Source organism: Megascapheus bottae, chromosome 6 (genome assembly GCF_031878675.1).
Source record: "Megascapheus bottae isolate mThoBot1 chromosome 6, mThoBot2.hap1, whole genome shotgun sequence".
Taxonomy (NCBI): Eukaryota; Metazoa; Chordata; class Mammalia; order Rodentia; family Geomyidae; genus Megascapheus; species Megascapheus bottae.
In genome coordinates, this window is record NC_143514.1 from 52677105 (window position 1) to 52695791 (window position 18687).

Here is an 18687-nt window from a genome sequence, read left to right on the forward strand (position 1 = left end):
GCCTGCCCAAGTAACGGCTACATTAAAAGTCTTCCTCTGAGGGCTTCTCGCTGCTTCATCCTGCTAGGCAGCTCTTTCTTTTTGGACAATTTTTCTCTGAACTTTCTCTTGATCCTCTATAGTAGCTTCCATAAGCCTCCTTTCCTCCTTTCTCCCGTTTTTTCTGCCTATTCTACCTCCTCCTGTCTCAATCTGTCAAATATTTCTATGTGTTTATCACATTTTATGTAGCAATGATTTACCCATTCTTACTTTCTAAAATAGGAAGGATAACTGAATCTCAAGAGTTGAAACAACTGATCAAAAGCCAGGTAAGTCTTTTTAGTCTATGTCTTCTACTAAAACATAGCTCATATGCAGTCATTGGATAGAGTTATTAGAGGTTACAGGAGGACCACGTTTTGCAACTTTACTTATTGTAAACATTTTCTTTAAGGTTAGAAGCCACCAAAGTATTTGAGCTTGCTGATCTAGACAGACTATGATGTGAGTGCCCTGGTGCCCTGGTGTGCTTGTCCTCTAACAGGTGTATAGGAGACAGTCACATACCTGTAAGCCAAAAAGCTACTTGAAGTCTCCAAAAGATTCTTTTCATCCTTTTAATTCAGCTAGAAGTGATAAGAGGAACTTACTCTGATCCCCGCATTACTGCTTCCCAAGGAAAGTGAGTACATGACTTCAACTCTGATTGTCAGTTTCTCCAGCCCTGAAGTGGGAACCAGTGATTCCATCCCATTGTTACCTTATAGGAATATTGTAATTACCAAGGAGGTAAATTTGTAGAAAATTGTAGCACAACTATCACAACCTTGGCACTATTCACATTGGGGGCTAAATAATTCTTTGGCAAGAAGGGCTGCCCCATGCATTACAGGATATTTTGTAGCATCATGGCCTCGCAAGTGATTCCAGTAAAACCCTTCCTATAGAACCAATAGCTAAAAATATCTTCAGATACTATCAGATGTCCTCTCGGAACTAGGAGATTGTTCATTATTAATGTTGTCATTGTTGTTAAATTTAAGACCAATGTGAAATGACTGCTTTGATGAATGAGAACCAGGTTGAAGGGCAGATGGGATACCCAGTTGCCTTCACATAGAAGGACAAGATGGACCTCAGAGATGTAGAAGCTTATTTGCCTGATCTTGGTGGTATCACCCAAGAGAAAGAAAGATAGGTCAGAGATAGAAAAATAGCTAAAGGACAGATAATGCCTTGTAATGGCAGATAATGTCCAAAGAACAGATCAACACCCAACTTAATCCATGAAAAGCCCCTACCTCCCCCACCCTTCTGAAGGCACCATTCTTGAGCTTTTAATTTGTTTTCACAGTGGTTTGAACAAATTGAATTTGTTAATTAAAGTGGTAAAATGAAATGCTGAGCATTATTGACTAGATGCTAATGCCATTAACACAACTGAAGGCGAGGGACCCAGGCTGTCAATTGCTGCACAAATCAGATCAGCAGAGGCTGCTACAGGTTGTGCCTGAAGGCTGAAGGGACAGACCTGTTTACACGTTCTGTGATTTTGTCTTTACGAGTCAGGATCTATAATTGCCAAGACATTCTTTTGCAAATACTTAACTCCTTTGTGACAGAGCCTATTTTGTGTGCTGAAGATATGCCGATGGATCCATCCAAAACCCAATCTTTGAAATTGCTGGGTCTTATAGGGAAAATACAAGGAGAAATTATTTGATCTTTGCTCAATGGCAGTTTTCAGGTTCTTGAAAGCCAGTGGCAGAGAATTCAAGTCCAGACTCTATGTCTAATAGGATAAGTCAGCATAGTTTCATTTTCATTGTTTGTGAAATGCAGGTAATAGTATAGGACATACTTCATCAGGCTTCCATAAAGACAATTGGTGATACATCAGGTAAAATATGTAACACAGCCTATGACACAGTATGGCAGTCATTGTGTACTTGGTAATACACATTATTACAAAGTATTTTGGCATTTTGTTTTGTCAGTCATTGGGCTTGAACTCAGGGCCTAGGTGCCGTCCCTGAGCTTTCTTGCTCCCGGCTAGTGTTCCACCACATGAGCCACAGTGCCACTTCCCTGATCCTCAGATCTCAACTTCCTGAGTAGCTACAATTACAGATATGAGCCCTCAGGGCCCTGTTCAAAGTGTTATTATTGTAGTACAAATTTTTTCACAGGGGGGGAGGCGGGAGCGGGGACACTAGGGCAGAGGGACTAAATCTGTTTGGGGAGATTGATTAAGGAGTCTGAAAGGTGATGTTTGGAGACTGATATTTTAGGCAAGCACCTTACCACTAGGCCAAACTCCTGGCCCGGGGACTGATATTTTAAATGAGGAAATGGGAGAAGGGATTTAGTCAGAAAGGAGTGAATATGCAGTTTTGCAGATACAAGCTTCAATTTCTTTTGGTAATGGGAGATGTGTATAGACAGAGCTAAAGAGCCAGCTTTGAAATACACCCTATCTCAGACCATATCAGGCCTTTATAGCTGTTGAGTCTTCAGCTCCCTTCTACTAACACATTCATCATTCTACCATTTTGCACTTGTTTCTGAGTAAATCCCCATTTCTACAGAGAGGAACCTGGCTTTTCTTCTTCCATGCTAACATAAGACATTTTTCAATTCCTGTACACATGCATACAAGGATAAAAACAATAATTAGTGTTCTGATTGGAAATTTTTTTAGCTGTACTAGAAAGGTTTTTATGATGTTCAATTTGTCTTCAGTTGTACACCTTTTATCTACAAAAATTACTAAACTCAGCCCCTTCTCTATCCAACCTCTTCTCACTGAAGTTTTCATATACTTCTAAAATGTTATGTTTTTTTTAATTGTCAGGGTAATGTATAGATAAAATGTTATGTTTTCTGTACAAAAAAATGCATTGCTTTTTTGAATCCTCTAAACTGCTAAATTGTTACATTAATTTGCATGCATTAAAATTCACTCACTGCCAAAAAAAAATTTACCTCCTTCATCTGGCTGATTCCTTCTCATTCTCAGGTTTAATATCACTTCTTTTAAAGAGCCCACCTGTTCTAAAGTAGGTTAGTCCATCCTCTAATGGGATCTGTAGCTTCACTCTTTATAGTATTTACTATCATTTAAAATTGCATAGTATGTTTAAGTTATTCAATGAGTCTACATCTTCCTCACTATGCTGTAATTCCATTTTGGCAGAGATCACATAGTTCTATTTTGTTTTTCACCACTGGATAAGCACAGCTTAATATATAACCTGGCACACTGTTGATATTAAAGCATAGTGCTTTGGTTTACATAAGGCCTAATTATTTTGGTCAACAAGGTTTCATATTGATGAATCATTTAGGAAGAGGAAGAACTAATACTTGTTAAACACCTATGATAAGCCATACATTTTAAGTGCTTGATTTCTAATCCTTCTAATAACCTCCAAAGTAGTAATTATAGTCTCAATTTTAAGGGAAAGAAAATTGAAACTCAAAGAAGTGACATGTGACATTGATCAAAATGCATTGTATTCATAAACTGCTTTGTTAAATGACAACCCCTTCACACAACTATTTAAAGATGATAATAAAAATATTTTTAAAAGAAAGGACACTTCAGCAACAAAGAAAAAAAGAAGTTAGATTACTTGGTCAGAAGCAAGCAGTTCTGAAAAGGAGAATCATAACCACAATTCACATTTTTCTGCTACTCTCCCCCTGGTTTACTGGAAACTCAAAGACCTTATACATTTCTGAAGTGGACCACTATGCCCTATCAGTAGGGTTGTGAAGGATCCCAGTAGTAGAGACCTGGATTTTAACTCTAGAATCACATAGTTAAAGTTTGTCAAGAATTTACCCATGCTATTTGAATCTGAAATAACTCCATTTTACTGTTGAAAATATAAACTCCATAATCAGGCAATAATAAGATGAAACCTGATTTTATTCATTTAGTTGATTTTCATTAAGGTTATAAAAATGATGATTTATTGATTACAAAAGAAAAAAACATGTAAAGATATCAAATACAAACAATGATTGCTGGGTTCTGGAGTAGCAGTTAGGGAAGGTCGTGGAGAAACAGCATATACCTGAAATCCATAATCAGAACCTAGAATCAGTAGATACTTTATTTATTAAATGCATGAGATACAATATGAACAGTTGTAATAAAGAAAAAAATTCTATGAAACTTACAATAATAAAACTGAATCACCTGAGGCCTGAATGTATGATAGCTACCAGGCCAACTATAGAAATGGTCATAATAATAAAAATAACTATCTTATTCAGCTAAATGTCTACTCTTCTATGAAACCAAAGCTAACCTTAGCTTTCTTATTGTCTAGTTGTGGCATCTTGAACAATTCTTGCTATATCTCTGATGTTAATATTCTCATCTGTTCAAATGACTTATGCCTTTGGCAGGTAGTTCTAAATAAAAAATATCATAGACTGGGAATTATAAGCACTGATTCAAGCACTGTTTCTGCTAGACTCACTTCAGGGCCCCAGGAAAATCACATTTTTACTCTAGGTCTTGCTTTATCCATCTATCAAAGATGGAGATTAGATTGTATTCATCCTAAGGTTCCCTTCCAATCGTACTTTTATTGTTTACTATTAAGGAAGATTCCCTGACTGACCTTATAATTCTGACTAATTCTAGGAGAATTTCCTGAGCTTTTCTTTGTACTTTCTGAGAAACCTTAAGAAAGTCATTTAACACAAAGCCAAGTTTCCTCATCTGTTAAAAAACAAAAAAAGGCATGTGCCCTGAAAATGTTGTTCTGAGATAGACAAAGGAAAGAGCTCTTAAACAAATTATAGAACTTGTTTTCACCATTATTTGAGAATAAGACTGGGGTAATTCCTATTTACCCAAGTGATGAGAAAAGACTCATAGTCAGATTGACAATGGTTACTTCAATGTCAATATCAGCAAGTTCTCAGGCCCTCCCTGAGGTCTCGATGATGTTTCAATATTAGAGTCAATCATCAGTGTATAAATCTCTTGAACTCTGTGGACTTTGGGGACTATAAAGGCCCATTGAGCCTGCCATTCAGCCACTGAAAAATACTCCTAAAGCAAGCTGGGCTACCTGGCTCAGAAAAGATTTCTGAGTTTAGCCTGGCCTGGCAGGTAATTATCCAAATGGGTACCCTAAGAAAGGAATGATACCAAACAACAAGAGACAAATGCTTTTACTTTACCAAATGAGGAAGATTCATGATTTATTCTCCTTGTCTTTGTTTTGTTTTAGTTTGGATTTGTATGTTGTTTTTGTCTACAAGAACAGAAAACTTGACTTTAATCCTTGGTGTTGGAATTTGAAGAATTCAATTTTGCTCCCTATCCAAGACCAAACTTGATTGAGAGATTCTGTCAGATAAATTACTACTTAAGAGAGTTAGACTGGAGAACATGGTGGCACAATGACAAGCCTAAAACCCTACCATCCATTCCTAGTCACAGGAAACAATTGGATAGACTATAAAGGATAAAGCTAAGTATGCATTGTCTGTACAAAGGCTGATTGCAGCACAATGAGAAGCAGAGGTTCAGCGGAAGACTGTCTTTACAGTCATCATTGTATATCTATCTGTTCCTTACTCCCTAATTAGATCTAGTAACAAAAAGCTGAGACAGAGAGCTATATGATGTTATTTAGTAGGATTTTTCTTCACAGTGTAGTATTTCCATAGTCAATGGAGAGATACTGGAACATTGTAAGCCAGGCAAAAACAGTAAAATTTATACTTTTGAAACAATGTTCTAGGATGAGTGTGGAAGATGCACTTGAATCTAAATTACAGTGGGTATTGGTATAAATTCATGGCTTTATAACTGCCTAGGATTTTGGATGTAGTCAAATTGATCAGTTACTTCAATAACACTAAGGGTTTTAGTATATTTACCATTTAAATAGAAAGAAAAATAGAATGAAGGAAGAAAGGAAGGAAGGCAGGAAGGAAAGGAAGGAAGGAGGAAGGAAGGAAGGGAAGAAAGGAAGAAAGGAAGGAAGGAAGGAAGGAAAGAAGGAAGGAAGGAAGGAAGGAAGGAAGGAAGGGAAATACAAGGTAGGAACTAGTGGCTCATGCCTGTAATCCTAGCTACTCAGGAGGCTAAGATCTGAGGACTGCTGTTCATAGCCAGCCCAGGGAAGGAAAGCCTATGAAACTTTTATTTCCAATTAATTCTAAAAAGCCAAAAACAGAGCTGTGACTCAAAGTGGTAGAGTGCTAGCATTGAGCACAAACTATCAGGAACACCATCCAAGCCCTGAGTTCAGGCCCCAAGACCAGCAAAAATAGATTTAAAAAACTACATACAGGGGTGCCGGGAGTTTTGCCTAGTGGGAGAATGCTTGCCTAGCATACACAAAGACACAGGTTCAATTCCTAGGTACCACATACATAGAAAAAGCCGGAAATGGTACTGCAGCTCAAGTGGCAGAGCTCTAGCCTTAAGAAAGCCCAAGGACAGTTCTCAGGCCCTGAGTTCAAGCCCGAGGACTAGCAAAAAAATACATGCAGGTTGGCAGTATGGCCTAGTGGTAAAGTGTTTGCCTAGCATGCATGAAACACTGGGTTCATTTCCTCAGTACAACATACACAGAGAAAACTAGTATTGGTACTGTGACTCACCCTAGCCTTGAGAAAGCTCAAGGACAGTGCCAAGCCCTGAGTTCAAGCCCCAGGACTGAGAAAAAAATATATGCATACATACATTCACACATGCATACATATACATGTGTGCATGAGTACAGACACACACACACACACATACACACACACACACACACACACACACACACACACACACACACACGGTAAATGATTTGCTTCTAGAGGTAAAATACAGGGCTCACCAATAAGCACATCATAAACTTGATCTCAAAGTAGAACTTAAAGAGAGATGAATTTGGTTCCCAAAACACTTGTAATCAGAGCCTAAATAAAGCAAAAGGAAATTAAAAGTTTTAAAAGGCTGAGAGAAAGAACCACTAAGATTCAGAACTAAGACAAGAACTGCGGCAAGGGGACAGGAGAAATGATCTGAAGAACTGAAAACTTTGTGGAGATGAGGTTGATTAACTTACTTCAAGGAATCTGTAAATCTCTGGCTTAAAAAACCTGGTAGACCTTGCAAGGGAAAGGCAATAGTAGAGGAAGAACATGTTAAAAATGACACTAGTTCACTTCAAGGCATTTTGAGGTGACTGTGGGCCATTTGAGTGGTCTTGTTTAGTATATAGTTGTATATTTAGAGCTAAAGCTCAGAAGAAAGTGTGCTAATGCTCATCAAACATTCTTCCTTTGTCTAACATGAAAAATATCATTTATCCTCTGGATTCACTTTTTTAAAAATTATTGTTGGTCATGTGGCTTGAACTCTATGCCTGGGCTCTGTCCCTAGGCTCTTCAGTTCAAAGCTAGCTAGCACTCTACCACTTGAGCCACAGTGCCACTTTTGGTTTTCTGGTGGTTAATTGGAGTAAAAAGTCTCAGGGACTTTAGTACCTGGGCTGGTTTTGAACTGTGATCATCAAACCTCAGCCTCCTGAATAGCTAGGATTATAGGTGTGAGCCACTGGCACCCAGCAGGATTTCACTTTTGAGAGTGAAAGTTGGGGCTCCAGATCAATGGTTCATACTAGTTACTTGGGAAATGGAGATAGGAATATCCTGGCTGGAGGACAGCACAGGAGAAAAAAGCCAGAGTCTATCTCAAAGCACAACCCACACCATGTTGGTGGACATGAAAGGCATAGGTATAAAGAACAAACATTTTATCTGGAAAAAAAAATAACCAGGCTGGGATTTTGGCCTAGTGGTAGAGTGCTTGCCTAGCATGCATGAAGACCCAGGTTCAACTCCTCAGTACCACATACATAGAAAATAAGCTGGAAGTGGTGCTGAGACTCCAGTGGTAGAACTCTAGCCTTGAGAAAGTCCAAGAACAGTGCTCAGACCCTGGGCTCAAGTCCAGCACTGGCAAAGAAAAGAAAGAAAGAGAAAGAAAGAAAGAAAGATAGAAAGAAAAGAAAGGAGGGAGGGAGGGAGGGAAGGCAGGCAGGCAGGCAAGCGAAAAGGGGCTGAAGTTCTTACACCCTGAATTCAAAACCCTGGGACAGGGGGAGGGAGAGAAAGGGGAGAGGGAGACACAGAGAGAGGAGAAAGAGAGAGAGGGGGGGGGGGGGCTATTGCATTGGTACAGATACATTCCAGAATACCAAAACTTGCTCTTCAATCCCCACATGCTCTGGTTCATGCATCTCCTAAGTCCCTGGGTCTCCTCCCAGTGCTTGACACCCAGCCCACCCGGCATGATGAGGGCTACCTAGCTTCACCCATGCTTCCTCTATTTGGAAAGCTGTGTCTCTCAGACAGCCTCTAGATACATATATTACTGAATCATTCAGCCTAGGGTCTCCTGGGAGAAAACCTATTCTCAATCCTTTACCATTAGATAAACATTAGGGAAAAGAAAGGGAATTAAACCTTTCTGCAGCTCCCCAGGGGCACTTACCAAAATAGGCCACCTCGTCAAAACAGCATTTAACTAAATGGGTAAGCAACATATAGGAGGAAACCTGGGGAGAGCGGCAAGGGCTCCTGCTGAGAAAGTGGAGAACCTAGAAGGTGCACATCAGTTCTCTTGCCTTGGGAATATCCAGGACAGAGCTGAGCCCACGAAAGGCCCTGTTCCCACCCGTCCTTTAAGCAGGACTACTGCTCTTCTTCAGCCAGGTTAAGTGAGGGAGACTAAGCAGGAAAACAAGAACATGATACTTAATATGAGTGGTATTTTATAGTTTCCAAAACAAGTTTTCCATTTGGCGTTTTGTTTTAATGTTTAGCAGAAGCATTGACAGGGAAACGGAAAGAATGACTACCACCGCTTAATGGTAAAGGAAATTGAAAGTCAGAGATACAAAGTAACTTGCTTCTGGTCACACAGGGATGCCTCTTCTTCATGCAGACAAGTTCTTTACATTCCCAAAGACATGACAGCTGGCCAAAGGGAGCAGATTTGTTTTGTGTGTTTTTACAAGGCCTGGGTGCAATAGGTAACAGTTATGGGTAGTAAGTTTTGATTTGATAAAAGGAAGAGCCAGGCACTAGTGGGCTCACACCTGTAATCTTAGCTACTCAGAGGGCTGAGATCTGAGAATCACAGATTGAAGCCAGCCTTTGCAGGAAAGTTCGTGCGACTCTTGTCTCTAATAAACTACTCAGAAAAGGCTAGAAGTGGTGCTGTAACTCTGTGGTAGAGTGCTAGGCGTGAGCACCAAAGCGCAGGGATAGCACCTAGGCCCTGAGTTCAAGCCCCAAGACCAGCAAAAATGAATAAGTAAATAAAATAAAAGGAATAAGTCAACTGTGCCCCCTAATGAGCTAGGCTATCTTATAAGTTTCCTGTCCCTGGATGAAGGAAAAATTGGATGGCAATTATATTTTAGAAAAATCTATCTGTATTAAATAGTAGGTTGAAACATATGATCGCTAAGATTTCCTAAATATGTATTTATTAAATATCTAGTGAGCTAGATGTTGCACATATGTTGTTTATATATTATATAACATACATATATAGAATAACTATATTTATGGAATATGGAAGGAAATAGTCTGATGAACTCTTTAGGAAGGAGAGCTAAATCACAGTGATGCTAATACATTTGAAATAATTCGATGCTAATTGTGGGTCTTTAAAGCAAACTCAATGTAATCTTTGTGTAAAAGATTAGTTAAGGAGAAAAAGTACGCCATTTTCTGTAATGTAGAATTACTAAATAGTGTCTTCTCAACTTTTGTATGTGTATATGTATTTATGTATGTCTAGACTTTAGATATTCACTTTGCTTATTGCTTTGGTAATTTTTATTCTGTGCATATATGTAGGGGAGTATATGGGTATTTGGGGGGAAGGGAACTGAGGAGGCTTTCAAAAAATTACCCAAAGACTTTTACTCCTAGAAAACAATTATTAAAAAGATTCATAGCTGAAGACAGCCAAAAAATCACTTATTTATTTTTATTCATTTATTTATTTTGTTAGTCGTGGGGATTGAACTCCTGGGTACTGTCCCCAAGAGTATATGCTCAAGGTTAGCACTTTACTACTTTGAGCTACAGCCTCACTTCCAGTTCTCTTGTGATTAATTGGAGATCAGAGTCTCATGGACACTTCTGCCCAAGCTGGCTTCAGACCATAATTTTCAGTTCTCAGCCTCCTGAGTAGGTAGGGTTACATAGACAAGCCACTGGCACCCAGCTAAAATAGCACTTTTAAGTGTCACTGCCATAGTAAAAAAAAAAAATACTTATCATTTTACAAGGATCACTTGGTTCCATGATTGCCCCAGACTCCCAGACTTCTTGAAATAATCTTATATCAATTTACAAGATGCTTCATATTTTAAAACTTGTGCTCAGGCTAACTTCTGTACATGGTTTCCCTGGCAACCATGTAATTGCTAGAAACAATGCCTTTCTCCTGGGTCTCATTTGTGGCAAGTAGGCAACAAGAAAAACTTTTGGTTCTTATAACATCAAAAGAGCATTCATGATCTTTTGAAACCTGAAGAACTGTTCAGAAATATCATCCTACCCTTACAAATTTGATGTGTAACAGCATCTTGCCTATTCTGGATGTTTCCTTTTCATTAATTTCATGATTTTTTTACTTGGAAACTCAGAGTTACACTGGGGAATGCTGTTGAAAGGGCAAAAGTTACAAGAATCTAATTTTCTTCCTTCAGCCCTCTAGTCTGTGCAATTGCAATGGTTTAATTGAACTTACAGTGCTTTTTTGTCTGGGAAGACACCAGTTCCTGCACACCTAGCTCTCCTAAATTCTGGGCTAACCAGGCAGAAGTCAGGCAGGGAGGCGATAGAAGCCTGGTCTGACACTGACAAGATTTCTGATGCAGGCTGTTTAGGTACAGATAGGAACCACTGTTAGTGGAAGGGCCCCTAACGTCTCTTTGGGTAGCCAGATAGAAAGCTTTGATTTTCTTTGAACTTACTTCTATACTGTCCTAGCAAAATGGACTAACTTCACAACACAAGGAGAAGAGCACCACAATGGGAGTCAGAAGAAAGTACCTACGTCAGACAATCAGATAGCCTCTAAGTGAACAAGGAATCTATCTGATTTTCAAACCTGCTTTGTTACCAACTAAATGTAAATCTTTAAGTATGGTTCTTAATGCCTTTGTGTTGGAGTTTTTGCTTAATTTGCAAAAAAAAAGTTTTGCTTATTTGCTTGCCTAATTCCTCTCCTACAGATGAGGAATTTGAGATTCAGAAATGGAAGAGTACATTAGCCAGTCCTACTGCTACTTTTGTTTATTCTAAAGTCACTGTGAGCTTGAATTATTTGGATTATACCAAGATTTAGTTTACAAAGTGGTGTTGACTCTCTTGGTGGTTACTGCACAGCCCTGTTGTGGCAAATCATTTTATGAATTAATAAAAAAAAATACTTCAAGATGAAAGGACTTGGTGACTTCATACCAACAGATTTTCCATTCAAAAAATAGAGCATCTGTCCTGGCTTTGCCCATGCAACACAGGGAGGTACAAGGGGAACATTGGAATATCATCTGGGAAAAAATGAAATTAGAACTTTCTCCAGATGGCAGAGTGTGCCAAGCAAAAGCCTGGTTTGTGGATTGAAAGGAACCTGAAGTAAGCTCTTAATCCCTTACATATGTCTAGTCTTTTCAGATTTACAAAGCTTTTTTTCCCTGTACGTGATCATATTTGGACCGAAGGGCAGCAAACTAGATAAAGGGGGGCGGCAGCTAATGAGGTTAATTGGCTGGAGGGGACTCAAGAGAACCAGCCAGGCCTCCAGGGAGAAAGTTGTGAGGGCTTGGCGATTCCAAACGTCCAATTGCAACTCTGTTCACTTAAGTCGAACAGGACCAAAGCTCTGGCCAGTGCATTTTACACACATCTGGTAACACTGCTTGGGATACGTGGGTACGGTCCTAGAGGACCACAGCCACATTTACTAAATTATTTCCGTGAGGTAGTAATGAAGTATGAGAAAATAGTCAGATGACAGAATAATAAGTGGTACTGGTATTTGGTCTAGCTGATATCAAGAGAGAACTGAATCATGCAGACAGGAATAAATCATGTAGAAGCCTGGAAGATCTTTAGGAAATTAGGATTCAGAAATAGGTCAAGGTAAGGAGTTCCTGGACAAGCTATAAAGGAATAGCAGTCACAGAGGGCTGCTTTTCAAAGTTGACAATTCTGCACCATCTGACAGATCCTGAGAGTAAGTGACTCCCCATGGAGGTCGCCATTAGCACAGGCCGTGATCAGGCTTACAGTTTTAAGCCATAGGAGTTGTTGCAAGTGAAATCTTATCAGAGAATATAATAAGAAAATCTGGTGTGATTTCCGTAGTCAAGCATAACACCTGTGAGAAATTGATTTCGAGCTGAGATTTGAAGGATTTGTTTATTTAAAAAGGAGGAAGGGGAGAAGTGGGCAGAGAAACTTGCTGCTGGAATGAGGAACAATGGAAATAAAGACTGATGAAAGATATACACCACATGCCTAGCTTGCTTGTGTGCTTGCTTCCTTTCTTCCTTCCTTTCTGACTTCTTTCCATCCCACCCCCTCCCTTCCTTTCACTTCTTCCTTCCTTCCCTCCTTTCTTCCTTCCTTTCATATTTCCTTCCTTCCCTCCTTCCCCTTCCCCTCACTCCTCTCTCTTTTCTTTCTTCCTTCCTTCCTTCCTTCCTTCCTTCCTTCCTTCCTTCCTTCCTTCCATCCTTTTTTTTGTCAGTCCTGGGGCTTGAACTCAGGGCCTGAGCACTGTCCTTGGGCTTTCTCAAGGCTAGAGCTCTACCACTGGAGCCACAGCACCACTTCTGGCGTTTTTTTATGTATGTGGTACCAAGTAATGGAACCCAGGTTTTTGTGCATGCTAGGCAAGCACACTACCATTAGCCCAAACTCCTGGCCCCTTCCTTCATTTCTATTGATTGAGATAGGGTCTTGCAAACTTTTTACTTGGTCTGTCCTCAAATCTTGATCCTCCCAATTTCAGCTTCTTGAGTAGCTGAGATTACAGACATAAGCCACCAAACCTGGCCAGATTTGTAGTTTAAAAGGAAGTCTCTGACCAGGCATTGGTGGCTCACACCTAAAAATCCCAACTACTCAGGAGGCTGAGATGTGAGGATAGCAGTTCAATGCCAGCCCAGTCCTGAAAGCCCATGAGACTTTTATCTCCAATTAACTACCAAAAAAATGAAGATGGGATTATGGATCAAAGTGGTAGAACATTTGAGCACATATGCTCGGGGAGAGTGCCCAGACACTGAATTTAACCCCCAGGACCAGCACACACATGCATGCACACACACACGCACACACACACACACACACACACACACACACACAAATGGACTAGAGGCGTGTCAGGCTGAGGCATCAGCTAAAGGAGCAAGGGAAGAAACTAGGTGTGGAGAAGGTTGTTGGTGAATTAGAGATTCAGAAATGAACTCATATTGAGGGTCAGGGCCTGGTCGGAGAGAAAAGCACTGAAATGTCATAACCTACTGGAAATTTTCAGGAGTGGGTGAATCTTATAGGAAAACAGCAATTTAGCTCAGCAATTCAATGTCATTCAAATTCTCACACATGTACATACATAAGAATTTCATATATGAGGCAGAGCTATCTTAAATCACCTCAATTTTATAAGAAAAATGAGACTAACAGAGTTTGAGTGTGTCAAGAGCATCTTTCCAGTAAACAAAGCCAAGATTTGTATGAAGTTTATCAGATTTCAAATCCAATGCTTCTTCACCTTACCACTGTAAAAAAAAAATGGCATTAGTTTCAAGAAAAAAGGTAAGCCTGAGGGGAAAAGAGACCTATAGAAAGAGCTGATTCTTTAATTTAACTAGATTGCTATGGAATCCCACACAGAATTTTATTACATTTTTCTGCCAAAGGTCTAAATGGAACCCCAGGTCCATCTGACCCAACTATCTCCTTCCAGGAATACATATTAAAATTGGGGTGAGAGCCCAGAACAGTCAGATTCTGTCTCAAGGAACCAATGCCAAGACTCTAGTTGAAATTTTTAATTGAGTTCAAACCCCTGTAAATATGGATGCACTAATCTGAATGTTGATTAAGCTTTCATTCTAGCTGCTGGAAAGATGTGCTTTAATCCTGAGCACCAGTGATAGGACAGACACTTCTTTCACTGTGCCCACTTCCCCTTCTAGCCAGTGGGTGTTTCTCAAGAAATGTGAGAGAGAAAGGGAAAAAAAAGGAAAAGAGATTAGTGGCATTTTTGTTCTCTTTCTAAAGTTCTTAGTTGAGATCAATTTGTGGGTTTTCAAAGCATTATCAGACCTTCTACTGTGCACTCATAAATTTTTTTGGAAAAAAAAGAATGCTACTTCTCCGTATAAGGATCAGATTTGGATATCCTGATGGTTTATCCTGATGTTTATATTATCCTGATTGCTAACTTTTTAGGGTAGCATTCTGGTCCTTAACCATTAAGCCGCATGAATAAACACACACTAGACACCCTAGTGACCAAAGGACATATTCAACATTATCTCAATAAGGATCATGTAATTTAATGTGGAAACCAGGGAATATGGGCAGACAAATTTGGGATGAAATCTTTGCATTAAGCCTGTAGCTCTGAGATGCCAGGGTTAACTCAGTTGAATTCGATTCTCCGATTGCTATGTCAGTTTCGAGGAAAATTCCCCCAGTGAGTGCTGGACATATTTTCCAAGAGTACACGATGAGGTGACAAAAGCAAGATGTAATAAAGTAATAAACCACAGGAGGAAACAAAAAATCTGAACCCCAGATTCAGCCATGATACCTACTCATCCTTCATCTCTCTTATAATAATATTATAACTCTCATTGCTATTTATGATGGCTACCATGTGTGCTACTAATACATATGATTCTACACTAATTCTACTGGTACTACTACTGTATCTTTTGGTAGATAGGAAGATTGAGCCTCTCTAAATATAGGCAGAGCCTGCATGAGAGCAGTTCTATCTGGAATGCCATTCTAGGGATCTTTACATTCAAATAATTTGTGAACAAACTTTGGTGTTCAAGGACCCAAACTGACTGCAAAAGGACTTATATACTACCACCTTCCTGTCTTTATGTAGCAAAGCAACTCAAGTACCCTAAAACAGATCTAATGCATGAGGAAGTCACGTTGTCTATTCCTGATTCCTGTCCCTATTTAGGATTTGAAATAGTCCATAGGCTTGTAAAGTGGTTACATACCGTCCATTTCAGCCTTACCAAGGCTTCTTGGTGTTGTTTTCTTCTTCATATATGTTTCAATTTTGAGTGGAATGGTGTGAGAATGCAAATACTGCCATCCTCAAAAACCCCCAACATTTTATTTTTTTAAATTTATGCACAGAATTTTATTTTTATTTTATTAACTTTATTATATTGTTGGGGTGATATAGAGAAGGGTTGCAGTTACATTCATCAGGTAGTGTTTAATTGCTTCTTGAACATTCTTACCCCTTCCCATGTTTTCCTCCCACTTTCCCTCTCCCCATTCCTCCCACTCATCTTATTTTTCCCTTACCTTCCCATTTTCAAATATACAAATAAACATATATACAATGTTCCAGGTAACAACATTTTAGAAACTCCTTCTCACATTCAGTTTCAGAAGCTCCCCAAGTTCAACCATGGGACATCATTATCCACTCACGGAATTCTATTTCACTATCATTCTTTCATGAGAATTCCTCTTTGTATTGGAAAGGGTCAGAGATAGGGATTGAAAAGGGTGAGCGTGGCCTCAGATCTTCAGTGCCTCAGAAAACAGCTTGGAAGTTGCAGGTTCCCAGCAGATAATACTTCTTAGATTATTGAGACACTGCATGGTAACACACACACACACACACACACACACACACACACACACACACACACACGTGATTTAACAGGGATAGGGAGTCAGGAATGGGTTCTTACACTTCCCTATGTATTAGCTTATGAGCATATTCCATCCCTCCAGGCTGTAGATCATAATTCAATTATATATTTATTAATTGTAAGTTATTGTGAGCTATGTAAATGTAAGCTATTTGTTCAACAATTTTAGTAAACACTGTTGACTTTATGTTTCCTAAATTCATGCTTTTTATTGCCCTTATAAAATTTCCAGTCTAAAAATAAAAAAGACAAAGGCTATCAAATTAGATTACTTAAATTCAGTACTTGCTAAATGTGTTCAAAATGCAAAGTACTATGATAGTCACTATAAATACAGGGATGAATAAGACACAAGTTCCTTGGGAAAGTTTTTTAGCCTATGAGAACCTGACACTAAATAGTGAGCTGGATAAAATGCTAGGGCCATCCTGAATATTTGCACAATTTAAGTGAGAGAATAAATGGAGGTTCACAAAGCGCATATCTAACTATGTAAAAGTTCCAAATCTAGCCAGCAAATTGCTAAAACATATAACTCTCCTATTATATGCCGAAGATACCAACCACAATGAAAAATTTAAAAGACTTCTAAAGTTATAGATTTTATATGATTAGAAGTTGACAAAATATCAAAGGAGTCCAAATTTAATTCTTTTCATGTATGTGTAAATATTGTCTTGGCAAAGAGGTGGACTAACAAGGATTGTATTAGTAAAACTCTGAGCCCAGGTAGGCTACCTTGAGGCTATATCTCAGAGCAGAGTTAGAAGAATGGATTCACTGGAATTTCAGTTCTTCCATGTGGTAATTCCTTAGAGAACAGGTCTTTTAAAAATCAGAAAATGTTTGTATTTAAAGAAGTGTGCTAGTCAGTGTTTTCTTCACTGTGGCAAAAATATCTGACAGAATAAACTAAATGGAGGAATTATTTATTTAATCTCACCATTTCAGAGGTGTCAGTCCATAGCCCTTAGCCACCTTTATTCTGAGATCATTGTGAGGTCGAACATTATAGTAGTGGGAACATGTGGCAGATATGACCTCTTGTCCAAAAGGAGGCAGAGAGAATGGGCTGAAATAAGATAGCCCTAATGGCACACTTTAGAGCTCTGCTAGAACATCTTTAATGGCAGTATACTTGTGTTCTCAGATATCCCTAACATTTGTCAGCAAACATGGCCTAAAGTCATTTGTTTGTTCATTTATTTCTTCATAATTCATGCGTTAGGGGATCAAAGATTCTATAAGGAACTGGAGCCTCACAAGTGAATATACCTCACTTCCTAAAATTTCTACCACTTCCAAAACTAGCACAGCACCATCATCTGGGACCAAGCATTCCACCCACGAGCCTTCAAACCATGACATTCTGGCCCTGGCTCCGAGAGGCTCCTGGTCATCTCATAATGCAAGAATACATTCTCTCCTTCGCCAGGAATTCTCAAAACCTTCAAAGTTCCACTGTCATTCAGAAACCAATTCCAAAGTTTCTCACAGGACTCAAGGCATGTGTTTATAAGCTACATGGCCTCTCTCTTGGACTGGTTCTGCTCTCATCCTGTACCTTTCTTCAATAGTATTCTACATTCCTAGCATTCCTAATTCTTTGGAGTCTCCATTATATCTTAAGGCTTTATCCTCACAGATTTGCATATTGCCCCACTTGGGAGCTGCTTGCAGAGACTCCAAACTTGTTACACATTTCTTGACCTCCCATGATTTCCTTTGGAAGCCTCCAAGATGTCATAAGTCTTACATAAGTCTGTATGTCAGGCAAACCAGGCTCACAAGAATATTAAGGTCTTCTGGGCCTCCTGTACCATGGCCACACCAGTATTTTAGTGACTGGATGGTTCAATGAGGGAAACATTCCATAAGGGTGCATGCCTGAAGAGTACCCTAAATTTCTCTTCAAAAGCAAAGTCCTTCAAATGAATTTAAGACTCTGTGTGAGTGTGTGTGTGTGTGTGAGTGTGCATGTGTAGGCACACACGTGCACACACTAACACTGTGGCTTGAAGACCTGGGTACTGTCCCTCTGCTTTTTAACCCAAGTCTGGCACTCTACCATGGAGCCACAGCTCCATTTTATGCAAGACATTTCATACTTAAGGCATCAAAAGACTTTGCTTGGGAGATTTTTATATACCTGATGAGGCAAGCACACAAATGTGCAATAGCAAGAGCACTGGTGCTTGGCTGTATGGCCAAATACAGAATCATTAATTGCAAGCTGCAACAGACTATACTGAAGTAAATTAGACTTGAAAACATATGTTTAATCATGAATAGTGACATGCAATGCAGTGATATTAAACTATTAAACTATTAAAATCATCTCAATCCAGGGGTTGTGTGTTTGAAATGTATTTTCAGAAATTAAATACATGTCCTGTTCTAGATTCTTACCGTAAATCTTGAGGAGTTGAAATGTGGACAGTCAAGGTATTTTTACAGAGCTATATAATTCCTCCAGATTAATGGGGAGCTTGGTTCTACAAATCCATTACTGAATCGCTGTTGGGCTCTGCTTTTGACTTCTGGGTTCTTTAGGAACAATCAGAACAGTATCTCTGCCAGACCCTTTGAAATCATGTGGGAAGACCAATCCCCACATTTCAGTTAGTCACTTCCAGTTTTATTTTGTTTTGTTAAATCTCTATGGCTCAGTAGAACTTCTCAGTTTAGAATGGAGTAACATGTGTCTCAATTTTGCTTTAGT

The 18687-nt window shown here is 39.2% G+C and overlaps 1 protein-coding gene across 4 annotated transcripts in view; it reads left to right on the top strand.

Annotated features, from left to right (window-relative positions):
• LOC150061855 (BEN domain-containing protein 5) overlaps positions 1-18687 on the top strand; it is a 971256-nt gene that overhangs the window by 593885 nt on the left and 358684 nt on the right. Inside the window, exon 2 of one of the 4 annotated variants that reach the window (XM_090334885.1) lies at positions 265-311. The exons of the other annotated variants lie outside the window; for them this stretch is intronic. The gene's annotated coding sequence lies outside the window, so the exon portion shown is untranslated. The remainder of the gene's footprint in view (positions 1-264; positions 312-18687) is intronic. 4 annotated transcript variants of the gene reach the window in all.